The sequence below is a fragment of the Pristiophorus japonicus genome, chromosome 13 (assembly GCF_044704955.1).
Source record: "Pristiophorus japonicus isolate sPriJap1 chromosome 13, sPriJap1.hap1, whole genome shotgun sequence".
NCBI classification, from domain to species: Eukaryota; Metazoa; Chordata; class Chondrichthyes; family Pristiophoridae; genus Pristiophorus; species Pristiophorus japonicus.
In genome coordinates, this window is record NC_091989.1 from 76,988,786 (window position 1) to 77,008,692 (window position 19,907).

At 43.7% G+C, this 19,907-nt stretch overlaps 1 protein-coding gene across 8 annotated transcripts in view; it reads left to right on the top strand.

Moving 5' to 3' along the window:
* The first annotated feature begins 14,381 nt into the window (after positions 1–14,381).
* Positions 14,382–19,907, top strand: part of nr2c1 (nuclear receptor subfamily 2, group C, member 1) — a 161,237-nt gene continuing 155,711 nt past the window's right edge. For 4 of the 8 annotated variants that reach the window (XM_070897676.1, XM_070897675.1, XM_070897683.1 and 1 more), the window contains exon 1: positions 14,620–14,731. The gene's annotated coding sequence lies outside the window, so the exon portion shown is untranslated. Of the gene's footprint in view, positions 14,476–14,618; positions 14,732–14,986; positions 15,584–15,790; positions 15,917–19,907 lie in introns of those variants that run through there. The other 4 variants (XM_070897677.1, XM_070897679.1, XM_070897682.1 and 1 more) reach the window with 4 other exon arrangements.

The window sequence follows — 19,907 nt, forward strand, 5'->3', positions numbered from 1 at the left end:
TCCATGCTGCGTCTGCTTGATTGCACTATTCCTATCTAGATGTCCCGCTATTTCTTCCTTGATGATAGTTTCAAGCATTTTCCCCACTACAGATGTTAAACTAAACCTGCCTTTTGTCTGCCCCCTTTTTTTAAACAGAGGCGTTACATTAGCTGCTTTCCAATCCGCTGGGTACCTCCCCAGAGTCCAGAGAATTTTGGTAGATTATAACGAATGCATCTGCTATAACTTCCACCATCTTTTTTAATACCCTGGGATGCATTTCATCAGGACCAGGGGACTTGTCTACCTTGAGTCCCATTAGCCTGTCCAGCACTACCCCCTGAGTGATAGTGATTGTCTCAAGGTCCTCCCTTCCCACATTCCATGACCAGCAATTTTTGGCATGGTTTTTGTGTCTTCCACTTCCACTTCCACTTCCACTAGGTCTTGGTCCAGTGGTAAGGGTTATTCAAGACAACTGCTCTGCTGCACGGACTTAGTGCGCACGGCCCTCATCAGGTTCACAACTCCTGTTGTGCAATTCTGATACTCCCATTTCTCCCACCCGTCAACCTTAATAAACACAGCAGGCTTTAGGAAAACTATTTCGCTTTGAAGAATTAGCCAGGTAGGGTAGTGGAGACAAGAACATTAGAAGCATTTAAAATGTAGCTAGATGTTAATGTGAGCTAGAAAAGACTTGCATTTATATAGCGCCTTTCATGACCATCGGATGTCTCAAAGCGCTTTACAGCCAATGAAGTACTTTTGGAGTGTCGTCAATGTTGTAATGTAGGAAATGCAGCAGCCAATTTGCGCACAAGCAAGCTCCCAGAAACAGCAATGTGATAATAACCAGATAATCTGTTTTTTTGTTATGTTGATTGAGGGATAAATATTAACCAGGACAACAGGGATAACTCCCCTGCTCTTCTTCGAAATAGTGCCACAGGATCTTTTACGTCCACCTGAGAGGACAGACGGGGCCTCCGTTTAACGTCTTATCTGAAAGATGGCACCTCCAACAGTGCAGCGCTCCCTCAGTACTGCCCCTCTGACAGTGCGGCACTCCCTTGGTCCTGCCTCTCCGACAGTGCGCCGCTCCCTCAGCACTGCACTGGAGTATCAGCCTAGATTTCTTTTGTGCGCAAATCCCTGGATTGGGACTTGAGTCCACAACCTTCGGACTCAGATGCAAGAGTGCTACCAACTGAACCACAATTCCTCTAGTTAGGGTTAGAGGACTCGAGGACTAGACTATAAGAACATAAGAAATAGGAGTAGGCCATTTGGCCCCACGAGCCTGCTCCGCCATTCAATAAGATCATGGCTGATCTGATCATGGACTCAGCTCCACCTCCCCGCCCGCTCCCCACAACCTCCTATTGTTTAAGAAACTGTCCATTTCCGTCTTAAACTTATTCAATGTCCCAGTCTCCACAGCTCTCTGAGGCAGCGAACCCCACATCCACAACCCTCCGAGAAAAGAAACCTCTCCTCATCTCCGCTCCAAATGGGCAGCCCCCCACTCCAAGATCATGCCCTGCAGTTCCAGACTTCCCCATCAGTGGAAAAATCCTCTCTGCATCCACCCCGTTAAGCCTCCTCACAATCCCATACGCCTCGACAACCAGGCTGCGTTGGTTGCCTGGGGAGGTCCCTTCCGCCCATCGGAAGGGAAGAGAACTTCCCTGCGTGCTGTGACTCTCTCTATAAGCATATGGAGGGAATCATGAGAACCTGGGTGAGCCCTGCACCTCTGTGCAGTCATTGTCAGTGTTTGCAGCAGTTCATTGCTGTAGAACACTGACAGCACAAATGTCAAAAGTATGGGGACTATGGTCCCTTTAAGAAAACCTGCTCAAGATGCATCGTGAATGACATCATCAGACCCGCTCCTTCTAATTGGGCCGGGAAAAGCGCTGGTGGACTTAACAAGTCCCATTAAGGTAAATTCATTTTCGCGAGTGGGATGGAGCCAGCAGCGGAACCACGATCCGACATCGCCCGCCCGGACTCGCCGAGGTAAGGAAAATCTCCGTCAATCTGTCAGTGTCCCATACGTGCAAGAAACATTATGATCTATGTCAGACTAGTTTACTATGTGCCCAGTATAGTCTGATCAATATACTAGCAGTTAGAAACAGATATTGGTTTGTGATTCAGAACAGACTTCCCTGTGTCTTATGACAGATCAGCCCCCAGCCAATAATTTAAATCATTTATTTCCTAAACTGTGGCTATTTATGTGTTGTACGCCTCCCTGAGCAGATATTTGGGATTTTGCAAGATTCCTTTTCACTGCGGAGTGAGTCCTGTCCTCGACATGGTCAAGGTAGTGATGTCAGTGGGATCAATCTTGTGTCACCATGCTGGGCTGTCAGATTCTATGGCCCCTATTTTCCCCATCATTGTGCGCCGATTATTTGGAGCCCAGCGATTTTTTTGCCGTAGATAGGCATTTTAATTTTCCCAGAAGTTTTGGCGCCGGCTCCGACCATCAGCGCAGAGTTTTTGGCGCCAGATATTTTGGCGCTGGTGTTTTTTAAAAAGTGATTCCGCGCCATTTCTGGCCATTAAGGCAATTTTCCCCATCACCGATTTTTTGTTAAGCGGCAGAGATCATTTGGAAAAACCCCGACATTCACTTTATGAAATCGGCGCTGGCCCGCATCTATCCCTGGCTGAAGGTCCTCCACATTTATCTGCACAAATAACTACAGGTAAAAATAAACCAGGCGAAATAAAACTTACAGATGAGCCTTTTCCATGGATGAGCAAACTGCAGGCAAATTTTAAAAAAATCTTCCAGAACAGCCTTTTCCCTCGAAGTCCTAAATCCAGGCAAATTTCCAAAGGTTCTTCCAGGCACATCAAAACATTCAGAGGATCTCTTCCCCCGAAGTCCAAACTACAGGTACATCACAGCATCAAGAAGAGCCTTTTCCTTCGTAGAGAAAATTCCAGGCACACTGCAACATTCAGAAGTATTTTCCTCGCACCTGACCCGACCCGCTGCTATCCCTGACTGAAGGTCCTCCACGCAAGACTGTGCAACAAACTCCAAACACATTGGAAAGACTGGACATTGATTTTTGTTTTTAAATAGTCTCCCTTACATTTGCAATGTTTATCTCAGTTTACATTTGAAGACAGTGTTGCAATGCGTAGGTTGACCCGAATAAACAGTAATATATTTTATTCCTGTAAAAATTTTATTATCTACTAAAATAGGGTCTGATCAACCAGATAAGTATGTTTACTACCTTGTATTGAAGCCTGCCTAATGACAACTTGATTCCCAATCAGATGCTCTTTCAGATTAAAATTAATAACTGATTGATTGGTGTAGACCTTTTTAGAATCTCTAAAATGTCTGGACTCCCTGCAGCAGTTATTGCAAAGGGCCTGGTCACATATGAATTGAGCATAATACTTGGGTGAAAAACTGAATCCCGCCAAAATGTGTGTGTCTGTTTGTTTGTGTCACCACGCTCCGACCATTCATGAACTGCCTGAAATTGGGGAACATTTGAAAATCCTGGCTTTACAAGATTACACACTAGTACCAAGGTGTTCATGTATCTTGACTTGTTCAGGGTCACTGATACATGTACCACGGTCCTGCGTTGCAGGAATTGGGTACATCAGTGATCCAGAAAAAGTCAGGATCCATGAACACCTTAGTACTAGTACAGATTATAGAACCAGCCCGTTTCATTTAAACTTACTGGTTACAACACAGGAGGCCATTTGGCCTGTCGAATCCGTGACATAATCTAAAAAGTTTTTCTAGTGCTGGATTAAAAAAATAATATACAGGATTCAGGTTAAACATCAAAAATGAATATATTTATTAAACATTTGTACAGTACAGTTGTACTTAGCTTAACTTATCTTTTAACTTAAAAAATTTTGTGTCAAACTTTTCAATGAAGAAACAAACAAGCCATCTCTCCTCCCCCTTAGCGCTGCGTGCCACTCCTGTCCCTGTTGTTGCCTCTACCCTACCCATTGTTGCAGACTTCTGCTTCCTTGCCCACCCCCCCCACCCAAGGTTTTTTTCTGCTTTCTTGCTGACGGCGCATTTCTTGTTGGTGGGTTGCGACAGGGACAGAGCAAGCTGATGTCATTGTGGAATCTTCTTCAGTCTGTGGATCAACCCCTGAATTTGGTCCTGGGGTTAGAATGTTAGGGGCAGCAATGACAGCCTGGGTGTGTCCCCTTATTGCTGCTACTACCTCTGACATCCCCTCCCTCATCTGTCCCGACAGTCTTGCCACCTGTAATGACAGTCCCGCAATTTCTCCCCTCACCTCACCCATTCAGGTAAGAAAAAATAGCGATAAGACAAATAGGGTTATAGTAAAAAATAATGTTAAGATGTCTAATAATGTTAAAAAGACAAATTTAAAAGCATTGTATCTGAATGCACGAAGCATCTGTAATAACAGCGCAAATAGATGTGAACAGATACGATATAGTTGCAATTACAGACACATGGTTGCAGGATGACCAGGGTTGGGAACTGAATATCCAAGGATATTCGATATTTAGGAAGGACAGGCAAAAAGAGAGGGTGGTGTGGCGTTGTTAGTAAAGGATGAAATCAGAGCAATAATGAGAAAGGATGTTGGCTCAGAAAAGCAAGATGTAGAATCGGTCTGGGTAGAGCCAAAGAGTAACCACGGGCAGAAAACATTGGTGGGAGTTGTCTATAGGCCTCCAAACAGTAGTGGTAGTATAGGGGACAGCATCAAACAGGAAATTAGAGATTCATGTAGCAAGGGTACTACAGTAATCGTAGGTGACTTTAATCTACATATAGACTGGCCAAATCAAATTAGTAATAATACTGTGAAAGATGAATTCCTGGAGTGTGTACGAGATGGTTTTTTAGACCAGTATGTTGAGGAGCCTTCTAGGGAACAGGCTATCCTAGATTGGGTATTGTGTAATGAGAAGGGGTTAATTAACAGTCTTGTTTTGCGGGGTCCTTTAGGGAAGAGTGACCATAACTTGATTGAATTGTTCATTAAGATGGAAAGTGAAGTAGTCCAATCTGAAACTAGAGTCCTAAATCTAAACAAAGGAAACTATGAAGTTATGAGGAATGAACTGGCTATGATCGATTGGGAAGATTCATTAAAAGGCATGACGGTGGATAGGCAATGGCTAATATTTAAGGAACAAATGCATGAATTGCAAGTTATACATTCCTTTCTGGCATATAAACACAAAAGGAAAAGTGGCCCAACCATGGCTAACAAAAGAAATTCAGGCTAGTATTAAATCCAAAGAGTTATACAAAGTTGCCAGAAAAAGTAGCAAGCCTGAGGATTGGGAGCAGTTTTGAATTCAGCAAAAAAAGACCAAGAGATTGATTAAGAGGGGAAAAATAGAGTATGAGAGTAAACTTGCAAGGAACATAAAAACCGACTGCAAAAGTTTCTACAAATACGTAAAAAGAAAAAGATTAAATAAATACTTCTGTCTTCATAGAAGAGAACACAAATAACGTCCCAGAAATGCTAGGGAACCAAGGGTCTAGTGAGCAAGAGGAATTAAAGGAAATTATTATTAGTAAGAAAATAGTGCTGGAGAAACTATTGTGACTGAAGACCGATAAATCCCCAGGGCCTGATAATCTGCATCCCAGAGTAGCCATGGAATTAGTGGATGCATTGGTTGTCATCTTCCAAAATTCTATAGATTACGGAACAGTTCCTGCAGATTGGAGGGTGGCAAATGTAACCCCACTATTTAAAAATGGAGGGACAGAGAAAACAGGGAACTACAGACCGGTTAGCCTAACATCAGTAGTAGAGAAAATGCTAGAGTCTATTATAAAGGATGTGATAACGGCACACTTAGAGAGTATCAACAGAATTAAACAAAGTCAACATGGATTTATGAAAGGAAAATCATGTTTGACAAACCTACTGAAATTTTTTGAGGATGTAACTGATAGAATAGTTAAGGGAGAACCAGTGGATGTAGTGTATTTGGATTTTCAGAAGGCCTTTGATAAAGTCCCACATAAGAGGTTAGTGTGCAAAATTAAAGCACATAGGATTGGGGGTAATGTATTGGCATGGATTGAAAATTGGTTAACTGACAGGAAACAGAGAGTAGGGATGGCGGGCAGTGACTAGTGGGGTACCACAGGGATCAGTGCTTGGGCCCCAGCTATTCACAATATATAGAAATGATTTGGATGAGGGAACCAAATGTAATATTTCCAAGTTTGCTGACGACACGAAACTAGGTGGGATTGTGAGTTGTGAGGAAGATGCAAAGACGTTGCAAGGCGATTTAGATAGGTTGAGTGAGTGGACAAACACATGGCAGACGCAGTTTAACGTGGATAACTGTGAAGTTATCCACTTTGGTAGGAAAAACATAAGGACAAAGTATTATTTAAATAATGACGGCTTGGGAAGTGTCGATGTACAGAGGGACCTGGGTGTCCTTGTACACCAGTCATTGAAAGCAAACATGCAGGTGCAGCAAGCGGTTAGGAAGGCAAATAGTATGTTGCAAGAGGATTTGAGTACAGGAGCAAGGATGTCTTACTACAGTTATACAGGTCCTTGGTGAGACCGCACCTGAAGTATTGTGTGCAGTTTTAGTCTCCTTACCCAAGAAAGGATATACTTGCCATCGAGGGAGTGCAGCGAAGGTTCACCAGACTGATTCCTGGGATGGCAGGACTTTCGTATGAGGAGAGATTGGGTCGACTAGGCCTATATTCACTAGAGTTTAGAAGAATGAGAGAGGATCTCATTGAAAGGTATAAAATTCTGACTGGGTTGGATAGACTGGATGCGGGGAGGATGTTTCCTCTGGCTGCAACTTTCAGGCATCTGTGGATAAGCACTCCAAGGTCCCTTTGTTCATCTACACTATTAAGTGGCCTACCGCTTAATGTGTATACCCTTTCCTTATTAGGCCTCCCAAAGTGCATCACCTCACACTTCTCTGAATTAAATTCCAGATTTCCTTTATTCGTCAAATTTTATGTATTTTCAATTAGGGCTCTATTTAAGTTTTGATTTTAGATTTCCACACTTTTATTACAGATATCATGTAATTTACTCATCCCGACCCTGCTGCTGGCTCCATCCCACTCTGGAGAATGAATTTCTCTTGATGGGACTGATTAAGCCCGCCAAGCGCGTTCAGAGGAAGCGCATTCACATCATTCATGACTTGTCATCAGCCGGTTTCTATGGCCAACTTTCTTTTAACATTTGTTCTGTCAGTGTTCTACAGCACTGAACTGCTGCAAACACAATAATAATTGCACAGAGGTGCAGGGCTGCACCCAGGTTCTCCCATGATTCCCTCCATATGCTTATGGAGAGTCACAACACGCAGGGAGGTTCTCTTCCCTTCCAATGGGTGGAAGAGACCTCCCTTGGAGACATGTGCAACCTGGTTGCACATTGCTCAGGAGGACACAAGCAGGGATGTCATCAGGTGAACCTGGGTGCAGTGGTGCAAACCTTTCAATGATCTCATTAGATCACAAAACGTTAGTACAAAGCCACTCAACCGCATCCTGCTGTGCCTCTCATCACATCCCCATCACTCTGCCTTCCCTATCCCTGCACATCCTTACTCACACCAACTTACCTTGGACCTCCACCCATCCGTCTCTATCTACATTATCACTTACACATCTCACTAGCCATCCCTCACACTCATTCTAGTGCAATCATACCAAGTAACAACACACATAATTAGCCACTTGGGTGTTTTATCCAATGTTCATGTAACGTTTCTGTTAATATGTTGTCAAACATTGAAATTTTATTTTCAACACTTTGCATTCTTGGACAGATTTGTGTGCACCTTTGGAAGTGGCTTAGTGAGTTGAGTGAATGGTGAGATATAATGCTACCCCCCACAATGGTGGTGTGAAAGGAATGTGTTGGACATTGTAGGGATACTTTATGGTGTTTGTGTGGGTGGCGCATCATGTGGCAGCCAGTGTGTACAGTGTCAAGTAAATTAAATCTGCCCATGGTAAGGGCACCCTTGGCAGCAATGTGCTAGGGTGCTGCTGCCCTCTGTCATGTGCAGCATCAGGTGATTGCGGTCGGTTGGGGCTGATTGTGGTCGGATTCTGAGAACCACGGTGAGACAGTATAAAGGGCACCCATGTGGATGCAATTGATGGCGATGAAATAGAGATTCTGTCAATGGTGAGAGAGTTCTTCCAATGAGATAAGATTTGATGGAGAATGGAAAGTGGAACGCCTGCAGAATCTGTGCTGGAAATGGACTGAGTTAACTAGCTTGTGGCTGAGGAAAATAATGGTCTGTCAGGTGGGAGCTTTTACTGTACATTTGGAGCTGTCAAGTAATGAGCTGGGGCAATGGCCACTGAATACCCGCCTCAGGTTGACAGCCATAGTCCCCGAACAACAAGGTTCCCGTGGCCATGAAGTTAAAGTGGAAATGTAATTTAAAAAGCCTATTAATGATCTGTCAACAAAATGGTAGTGAATTTAATTGGGCCCCCCACTGCTGCCTGTCTGGTCTGCTCAGCATTGACAGATCCGACATTGGGAAAGGCATGTTGTGGCGTGCTGTCTGTCCGCTGTCAAAAAAATCACATTTCCCACCCGACCCGCCACCAATCCCACCTACTGAACCCCCGGAAACCGGCCTATGTTTTTTATTACAGGTTTCTGTACATTTTATTTTAAATTACCAGAATTTTTAAATTTTGATTATATTTTTTATTTCAAATTTATTATAAATTTTATTTTAAATTGTTAGTATTTTCCATTTCAAATACATTGTATTTGTAATTCCAGATTCCTTCTATGTTTCCTTTGAAATTTCGGAATTTATTTCAGTTTTCATATTTTTATTTTATATTTCCAGAAATTTTTATTTGATATCTTTTAATCAGCAAATTTCTTGTATTTTATATTTCAGCTCTCTTTAAGAACCAACTCATTTCCAGATTAGTTTTTGATTTCTTGTATTTATTTCAAGATTAATTCATTTTTTCTTTCAAATTTTTATTTCATATTTTGTGTACATTATATTTCAAATGTCCAGAATTTTGTAATTCAGATTTTTTGAGATTTTTACTTCAAATGTCCAGAATTTTTTATTTTCTGATTTTGTTTATTATTTAAATTTTTTTAATTCTTCATATTACTTGTATTTTTATTTCATTTTTTTACATATTGTATTTCAATATAACTTGTATTTATATAGTGCCTTCAAAGTAGTAAAACGTCCCAAGGCGTTATAAGACAAAACATTTCATTTCCCAGTATTTCTGATTTCTTGTAATTTTATTTCAATTGTTCCAATATTTTTTATGTTAACATTTCCAGAATTTATTTCAGATTATTTGTACTTTTTATTTCAAATTTCCAGCAATTTTTTATTTCTGATTTATTTTTAAATTCAAATTTCTTAGAATCATAGAAAGTTGGCCATTCCGCCCATCGTGTCCACGCCGGCCGACAAAGAGCTATCCAGCCTAATCCTACTTTCCAACTCTTGGTCCGTGACCCTGTAGGTTACGGCACTTCAAGTGCACATCCAAGTACTTTTTAAATGCGATGAAGGTTTCTGTCCATTTCAGATTGCCAGTATTTATTTTTACAAATATCTTGCATTTTTTGTTACTTTTTATTTCAAATTTGCAGAATTTATTTCTGATTTCTTGCACTTATTTCAAATTTCATTTATTTTTTCTTTCAAATTTCTATATTTTTTAGTTCATGTTTCTTGTAGTTTAAATTTCCATAATTTGTTAATGTTTTCTTGTATTTTTTTCTTTCAAATTTCTATATTTTTTTGTTTAAATTTCCAGATTTTATTTCAGCTTTCTTATATTTTTTAATTTCAAATTTCTTATATTTTTATATCTGATTTCTTGTATTTATTATTTCAAATATTAAGTATTTATTTCAGATTTTTTATATTTTAAATTGAAATGTCAAGTATTTATTTCAAAGTCCTTGTATTTTTATTTGAAATTTCCTGTATTTCAAAGTTCCAGAATTTTTTTTTCAATTTTTAAAATTTCGTTTTTTTTAATTTCTTGTATTTGAAATTTCCAGAATTTTTTATTTCACATTTATTGCATGTGTTTAGATTTCTCATATTTTCATTTCAGTACCCATATATTTTTTTAATTCAGCTTTCTTATATTTTTAATTCATATTCCCAATATTTTTTATTTTAGATTTCTTGTATTTTTATTTCAGATATCTTATATTTTTTATTCCAGAACTTTAATTTAATGTTTCAAATTTCTTGTTTTGTATTTAAAATTTGCAGAAAGAAATAGAGTTGGTCAGGGGAAGTGAGTGAAGAGGGACACAAGGGAGTGATCAGAGATGTCCTTACCTGTATTTACTTCATAGAAACATAGAAAATAGGAGCAGTAGTAGGCCATTCGGCCCTTTGAGCCTGCACCGCCATTCAATATGATCATGGCTGATCCTCTATCTCAACAACATTTTCCCGCTTTCTCCCCATACCCCTTGATACCTTTTGTTTCTAGAAATCTATCTATCTCACTCTTAAGTATATTCAGTGATTTGGCCTTCACAGCCTTCTATGGTAGAGAATTCCACAGGTTCACCACCCTCTGAGTGAAAAAAATCCTCATCTTGGTCCTAAATTTCCTACCCTGTGACCCCTTGTTTTAGACTTCCCAGCCCAGGGGAAACATCCTCCCCGCATCCAATCTGCCCAACCCCGTCAGAATTTTCTATGTTTCAATGAGATCCCCTCTCATTCTTCTAAACTCTAGTGAATACAGGCCGAGTCAACCCAATCTCTCCTCATACGACAGTCCTGCCATCTCAGGAATCAGTCTGGTGAACCTTCGCTGCACTCCCGCTACGGCAAGTATATTCTTTCTTAGGTAAGGAGACCAAAACTGCACACAATACTCCAGGTGCGGTCTCACCAAGGCCCTGTATAACTGTAGTAAGACATCCTTGCTCCTTGAAATGTAACCCTTGCAATCGGGGTTTCTTCCTGGTAAACCTGTCTGTCTGTCCCCAGTCCCGTCCCCCACCACCACCCCCCCCCCCAGCTCCAACCAGACTTGGTCTGCAGCACCCAGACCAAAATCGAGTCTCGAAAGGCACAAGTGTTGGCGAGTTCGTGTGTAGTGACTATCTCGGTGGATCTCGTTCTCTGCATCAGAAGATTAGAAACGTCCTAAGGCGCTTCACAGGAGCATTAATAAGATTTGACACCGAGCCATATAAGAACATAAGAAATAGGAGTAGGCCACCTGGCCCCTCGAGACTGCTCCGCCATTCAATAAGATCATGGCTGATCTGATCATGGACCCGCTCCCCTTATCGCTCAAAAATCTGCCTATCTCCGCCTTAAATATATTCAATGGCCCAGCCTCCACAGCTCTCTGGGGCAGAGAATTCCATAGATTTACAACCCTCAGAGAAAAAATTCCTCATCTCAATTTTAAATGGACGGCCCCTTATTCTGAGACTATGTCCCCTAGTTTTAGTTTCCTCGATGAGTGGAAATATCCTCTCTGCATCCACCTTGTCAAGGCCCCTCATTATCTTATTTGTTTCGATAAGATCACCTCTCATTCTTCTGAACTCCAATATGTATAGGTCCAACCTACTCAACCTATCTTCATAAGTCCACCCCCTCATCTTCGGAATCAACCTAGTGAACCTTCTCTGAACAGCCTCCAATGCAATATCCTTCCTTAAATATGGAGACCAAAACTGTACGCAGTACTCTAGGCCTCACTAATACCCTGTACAGTTGTAGCAGGACTTCTCTGCTTTTATACTCTATCCCCCTTGCAATAAAGACCAACATTCCATTTGCCTTCCTGATTACTTTGCTGTATCTGCATACTAACTTTTTGTGTTTTATGCACAAGGATCCCCAGGTCCCTCTGTACTGCAGCACTTGGCAATTTTTCTCCATTTAAATTATTATTTGCTTTTCTATTTTTTCTGCCAAAGTGGGTAACCTCACATTTTCCCACATTGTACTCCATCTGCCAAATGTTTGCCCACTCACTTAGCCTGTCTATATCCCTTTGCAGATTTTTTATGTCCTCTTCACAATTTCCTTTCCCACCCATCTTTGTATCATCAGCAAACTTGGCTACCTTACACTCGGTCCATTCATCGAAGTCATTAATATAGATTGTGAATAGTTGAGGATCCAGCACCGATCCCTGCGTCACTGTTTGCCAACCGGAAAATGACCCATTTATCCCGACTCTCTGTTTTCTGTTAGTTAACCAATCCTCTATCCATGCTAATATATTACCCCCAACCCTGTGAACTTTGACCTTGTGCAGTTATCTTTTATGTGACACCTTATCGAATGCCTTCTGGAAATCCAAATACACCACATCCACTGGTTCCCCCTTATCCACCCTGCTCGTTATATCCTCAAAGAACTCCAGCAAATTTGTCAAACATGATTTCCCTTTCATAAAACCATGCTAACTCTACTTGATTGAATTATGCTTTCCAAATGTTCCGCTACTGCTTCCTTAATAATAGACTCCAGTATTTTCCCAACGACAGATGTTAGGCTAACTGGTCTATAGTTTCCTGCTTTTTGTCTGCCTCCTTTTTTAAATAGGGACGTTACACTTGCAGTTTTCCAATCCGCTGGGACCACCCCAGAATCCAGGGAATTTTGGTAGATGACAATCAATACATCCACTACCTCCGCAGCCACTTCTTTTAAGACACTAGGATGTAAGCCATCAGGTCCAGGGGACTTGTCCGCCTTTAGTCCCATTGTTTTACCGAGTACTACTTCATTAGTGATAGTGATTGTATTAAGTTCCTCCCTCCCTATAGCCCCTTGATTATCCAGTATTGGGATGTTTTTAGTGTCTTCTACTGTGAAGATCGATACAAAATATTTGTTCAACGTCTCTGCCATTTCCCTGTTCCCCATTATTAATTCCCCAATCTCATCCTCTAGAAGACCAACATTTACTTTAGCCACTCCTTTCCTTTTTATGTACCTGCAGAAACTCTTACTATCTGTTTTTATATTTCGTGCTAGTTTACTTTTATAATCTATCTTTCCTCTCTATCACTTTTCATCAAGAAGATATTAGGACTGGTGACCAAAAGCTTAGTCAAAGATGTAGGTTTTAAGGAGCATCTTAAAATAAGACGTGTAAATAAGCGGAGAGGTTCAGGGAGGGAATTCCAGAACTTAGGGCCTAGGCAGCTGAAGGCATAGTCGACAATTGATTTTTTTTATTCGTTCCCTAATTGCCCTCGAGAAGGTGGTGGGGAGCCGCCTTCTTGAACCACTACAGTCCGTGTGGTGTTGGGGAGGAAGTTCCAGAATTTTGGTCCAGCAACGATGAAGGAATGACAATATATTTCCAAGTCAGGATGGTGTATGACTTAGAGGGGAACTTGCAGGCGATGGGAATTCCCATGTGCCTGCTGCCCATTAATTCTAGGTGGTAGAGGTCATGGGTTTGGGAGGTGCTTCTGAAAAAGCCTTGGCGAGTTGCTGCGGTGCATCTTGTCAATGGTACGCACTGCAGCCACAGTGCGTCGGTGGTGGAGGGAATGAATGTTGAAGGTGGTGGATGGGGTGCCAATTAAGCTGGCTGCTTTGTCCTGACTGGTGTCGAGCTGCACTCATCCAAGCAAATGTGGAGCGATTAAAATCGGGTATGCGCAAGACACCAGAATTGGAGGAGCAGAGATCTCGGTGGGTTGTAGGGCTGGAGGAGGTTACAGAGGGAGGAGGCAAGGCCATGGAGGGATTTGAAAACTAGTCAATATAGGTCAGCGAGCACAGGAGTGATGGGTGAACGGGAGATTTGGATGAGTTCAAGTTTATGTAGGTGGAAGATGGGAGGGCATTGACACGATGGGAATAGAGAGGTCGCATGAGATGGCAAGTTCGAGGGGATGGCCATGATTATGGGTAGGCATGTTTATGAGGAGGGAGAAATGAAGGGAGGTTAGGAGAGCAATGCACTCCAGATTGGGGGGGGGGGGGGGGGTGTGATGAGTTGAATTCGCCGAGGATGAGGGAGGATATCTCGGTGAGAAACTTGGTGCGGTACTTGGGGGCGAGGGGTAGAGAACGCGAATTTTAAAGGTGAGGGAGTGGTAAAAAGGTGGGGACGCTGAAAATTTCAGATGTTAAAAAAAATTTACATTTCTTGTATATTTTATTTGAAATTCCCAGTATTTTTTTCACATTTTAAATTTGTTTCAGATTTCCAGTGTTTTCTGCTGTTCCTTTTCACCAGTAAAATAAATAATGCATCTTGAGCGGGTGAGCCGGGGAAGGATGAGCCTGACAGGGGGTGGGGGAGGGGCGGCCGCGCTGCAGAAAATGGGCGACTGACTGACTGGCTTTGCTCCGGCGCCATCACCCGCCCCGCCTCCGCTGAGGCGTCGCTGACTATCATACAACCTTGGGCGTCCTTCGCCGGCGGTGCAACACTTGAAACGGGTAGGACAGCCTCCGCCGAGGGTTGACCCCCCCCTCTCTTACCGCAGGGTCGAGGTCGAGGCCCCCTCTTGGCTCCGGTCCAGGCTCCTGTCCAGCCGCCATTTTGCGCGCCCGCCCGCTGCCCGGTCAGTGCGCATGCGCCGCGTGCCGAGCCGAAGGGAGAGGTCACGAACTCTGACCCGCGGCGGAGCCGAGAACCGCGGGGGGGGGAACGTCCGGGGCTTTTCCGCCCGTCCGTTTGAAAATAACGTTTCAGGTAAGAGGCGGAAACGGCGCCTGAACTCTCTCTCCTCCCTTGGACCGGGCCATGCCGGGCCTGGCGGCCGAGGCCCCCCCCCCGCCCCGAATGGCGGCAGCGGACACCGGCCAGGGCCCCGGCGGTGGCGAGTGAGGAGTATCTGTACGGGAACCGGGGCCTTCCTCCTCCCGCCCCACCGGAGCGCACCCGCGGGCCTCGGCCTTTCCTCCGTCGCTTCAGCCCGGCCGCCGTGTGGTGGCTGTTTGTGGGGAGGAAGCGCCCCCCTCCCCGCTTCCCAAGCGGCGAGTCCCCGGCTCGGCCCGCCGCCGCTTGGTGCGAGCTGCCTTTACATATCTGACGACAGCGGTTCACCCCCTCTCCGTGACCTTTCACCCGAGCAGCCTGGGCTCCCGCCCGTCGGCCGGCCGGCCTCCCTCCCTCTCGGCCCAGGGGGGCCCGACTGCTGCACCAGCACCGTGTCCCGCCCCTGCCCTGCCCCGGGGGCCAGGCCAGGCCCGGCCTGCAGCCTCAGCCCCCTACCCCGGGGGCCGAGAGCCAGCGGATCACCCCGGCTGAGCGGCTCTCGGGCCGGTTGCGAGTGATCGGATTGCGCGCAGTCAGCGGCCTGGATTTGTGTTGGGAGGGAGGCCAGTCCCCTGCCCGCCCGCCCAAGACATCACTGCGTGTTTGAAAACGTCTTTCTCAAATGAGTCTTTTTGGTGTAAATGAACGTGGCAAATGTGGGACTATAACAGGGCGAGCTGCACCCGATGGTGTGAAGTGCAAGAGCGGAAAGGTTTGAGGGAGCAAATGTCACCTGGATATTTGACCACAAAACAGACAAAAGCTTTTTAAAAAAAACTATATACGGTAATGAGTGGGTAGTGTCTATATGTACATTTGTGCTGCTGTGAAGGATGTGAGGATCTGATGTGAAAAGGAGACATTTGCAGGGCTATGGGGAAAGAGTGGGACTAATTGGATTGCTCTGCCAAAGAGCCGGCACAGGCACGATGGGCCGAATGACGACCTTCTGTGCTGTAAGATTCTATGATTCCAATTGCTTTCATGCTGCAGAAAGGATACTGGAGCATTGCAGAAAGATTTACCAGAATTGAGAGGATGGAAATTAAGAGGAAAGATTGAGCCAGCCGGGGCTCTTTGGAAAAGACAGGACTAAGCAGAGACATGATGGATGAAGAGGTATGATAGGGTGGATATGGAGAAACTGTTTCCACTTGTGTGCAAGTTTAGAACAAGGGAGTGTAAACATAATATAGTCCCTAACAGATCAAATAAAGAATTTCGAAGGAATTTCTTTACACAGGCAGTGATGATAATGTGAAACTCGCTGCCACATAGCGTGCTTGAAACAGATAATATTGACACGTTTAAGGGGAGGCTTGATGTATCGATGGAGGAGGGAGGGATGCAGGGGCAGGGTGGGAAGATGTGAGCTGGTGGATGCTTGTGTGGAGTATAAACGTCGGCACAGATCAGTTGGGCTGAATGGCCTGTTTCTGTGCTGTATGTGTATAATTGGTTGCAGTATCCCTGTTACATGCTTTATCCAGTTCTGTATTATAATAAGGGTTGTCATAATGGCCACAAAGTTCAATACCTGATTAATATGCGATCAATTGAGCTGCAGTGATAATTGGGTTTTAATAAACTGCATATTATATATGAGCAGCACATTTCCTGTATGTGGATGCATGTGTATACACCTCAATTGCAATGTCACTGTCAAGTGATTCTGCTCTTCGGTAGTAAATTTGGAGTACAAATCAGGAGTTGGGGCATAGCCTGAAGCCCTATATGATTGCAGTTCCAGGGCAGTGCTAAATTAGGTCTTCCTCGATTCCGAGGGACTGTCTATGATGATGAAACCAGTTTTAAGGTGCACTTGGGGTACCTTGAACACTTTTTAACCCTATCTTGTGTGTATTTAAGTGTATAGGCAGTGGGGATTCTGCCGTCCAGACTTTTTTGTCTGTTGGGAGAGGAGCTTGCGTCAGAGTGTCGTCCCACGTGCAGAAGTCTCCAGGGCAGCAGAATTGGAATTCTAGCTAGGTGATGCAAGTAGGCTGGAATCGACTGAGTGGTATCATAGAAAATTACCACACAGAAGGAGGCCATTCAGCCCATCGTGTCTGTGCCAGTCGAAAAAGAGCTACCCAGCCTAATCCCACTTTCCAGCATATTCTTACAGATTACAGCTCTTTAAGTACACATCCAAGTACCTTTTTTAAATGTGATTAGGGTTTCTGCCTCTATCACATAGAAACATAGAAAATAGGTGTAGGAGTAGGCCATTCAGCCCCTCGAGCCTGCACCACCATTCAATAAGATCATGGCTGATCATTCACCTCGGTACCTCTTTCCTGCTTTCTCTCCTTACCCCTTGATTCCTTTAGCCGTAAGGGCCATATCTAACTCCCTCTTGAATATATCCAATCAACTGGCATCAACAATTCTCTGCGGTAGGGAATTCCACAGGTTAACAACTCTGAGTGAAGAAGTTTCTCCTCATTTCAGTCCAAAATGGCTTATCCTAAGACTGTGTCCCCTGGTTCTGGACTTCCCTATCATCGGGAACATTCTTCCCGCATCTAACCAGTCCAGTCCTGTCAGAATCTTATACGTTTCTATGAGATCCCCTCTCATCCTTCTAAACTCCAGTGTATAAGGGCTCAGTTGATCCAGTCTCTCATATGTCAGTCCTGCCATCCCAGGAATCAGTCTAGTGAACCTTCGCTGCACTCCCTCAATAGCAAGAATGTCCTTCCTTCAGATTAGGAGACCAAAACTGAACACAATATTCCAGGTGTGGCCTCACCAAGGCCCTGTACAACTGCAATAAGACTTCCCTGCTCCTATACTCAAACCCCCTAGCTATGAAGGCCAATTCGGGCAGTGAATTCCAGATCCCACCACCATCTGGGTGAAGACATTTCCTCTAGTATCTCCTCTAAACCTCCCCCCAATTACTTTAAATCTATGCCCCCTGGTTATTGGCCTCCCTGCCAAGCGAAATGGGTCCTTCTTATCCACTCTATCTAGGCCGCTCATGATTTTATACACCTCAATTAAATCTCCCCTCAGCCTCCTCTGCTGCAAGGAAAACAACCCTAGCCTATCCAATCTTTCTTCATAGCTAAAGTTTTCCAGTCCAGGCAACATCTGTGTAAATCTCCTCTGTACCCTCTCTAGTGCAATCACATCCTTCCTGTAATGTGGTGACCAGAACTGTACGCAGTACTCAAGCTGTGGCCTAACGTTGCATACAGTTCTAGCTTAACCGCCTTGCTCTTGTATTCTATGCCTCGGCTAATAAAGGAAAACATTCCGTATGCCTTTTTAACTAATTTGTCGACCTGTCCTGCTACCTTTAAAGATCTGTGGACATACGCTCCAAGATCTCTCTGTTCCTCCATATCTCTCGGTATCCTCTCATTTATTGTGTATGCCCTTGCCTTGTTGCCCTTCCCCGAATGCATTACCTCACACTTTTCCGAATTGAACTCCACTTGCCACTTTTCTGCTCAATTGATCAGTTCATTGATATCTTCCTGCAGTCTGGAGCTTTCCTCCTCACTGTTAACCACACGGCCAATTTTTGTATCATCTGAAAATTTCTTTATCATGCCCCCTACATTTAAGTCTAAATCATTTATACTACAAAAAATAAGGGACCAAGTACTGAGCCCTGTGGAACCCCACTGGAAACATCCTTCCAATCACACAAGCTCCCCTCAACCATTACCCATTACTTTCTGCCACTGAGCCAATTTTGGATCCAATTTGCCACTCTCCCTTGGATCCCATGGGCTTTTACTTTTTTGATCAGCCTGCCATGTGGACCTTGTCAAAAGCCTTGCTAAAATCCATGTAAACTACATCAAACGCACTGCCCTCATCAACCCTCCTTATTACCTCCTCAAAGAACTCAATCAAGTTAGTCAGACAAGACTTTCCCTTAACAAATCCATGCTGACTGTTCTTGATTAATCTGTGTCTTTCTAAATGAAGGTTTATACCAGTAATTTTCCCACCACCGAGGTTAAACTAACTGGCCTGTAAATGCTCAATTTATACCTTCCTCCATTTTTAAACACTGGTACAACGTTAGCATTTCTCCGATCCTCTGGCGCCACTCCTGTAGCCAGGGAGGATTGAAAAATGGTCAGAGCCTCCACAGTTTCAACACTTACTACTTTTGTAGTCTCGGATATATTTCATCCGGTCCTGGCGATTTATCTACTTTCAAGGATACTAAACCCTTTAATAATTCCTCTGCACCCGTTGTTTATCCCAATATTTTACTCTCTTCCTCCTGAACTTCAACGTCTGCATCGTCCCCCTCTTTTGTGAAGATAGCCGCAAAGTGTTCATTTAGTACCAGTAGCTGGTAGCTGCAGTGAGCTGTTAGTAGTAACACATTGAGATTTCATAACTTGAAGCTTTAGTTATTTATGTCTAAATTTGCCTATGTATTCACCCGTGGAACATGTTCTAGTGGTTGCTGGAGTCTGCAAAGGTGGTCAACTGATGACTGTCATACTGACATTGCCTATTGAACATAAGAAATAGGAGCAGGAGTAGGCCATATGGCCCCTTGTGCCTGCTCCCCAATTCAATAAGACCATGGCTGATCTGATCTTGGCCTCAACTCCACTTTCTTGCCTGTTCCCCATAACCCTTGATTCTCATAGTTCAAGAATCTGTATATATCAGCCTTGAATATATTCAATGACCAAGCTTCCACAGCTCTCGGGTAGAGAATTTTTCTTCTTCTCCATTTTAAATGGGCGACCCCTTATTTTGAAACTGTCCTGTAATTCTAGATAGCCCCACGAGGAGAAACATCCTCTCAGCATCTAACCTGTCAAGCCCTCTCAGAATCTTAAATGTTTCAATAAGCTCACCTCTCATTCTTCTAAATTCTAATGAGTACAGGCCCAACTTGCTCAATCTTTCCTTATAAGACAACCCCTCATCTCAGGAATCAACCTGTGAACTGCTCTGAACTGCCTACAATTAAAGTATATCCCTCCTTTTAAATAAAGGGACACAGTACTCTAGGTGTGATCCAACAATTGTAGCAAGGCTTCCCTACTTTTATACTCCATCCCACTTGCATTTAAGGCCAACATTCCATTTGCCTTCCTAATTGTTTGCTGTATCTGCATGC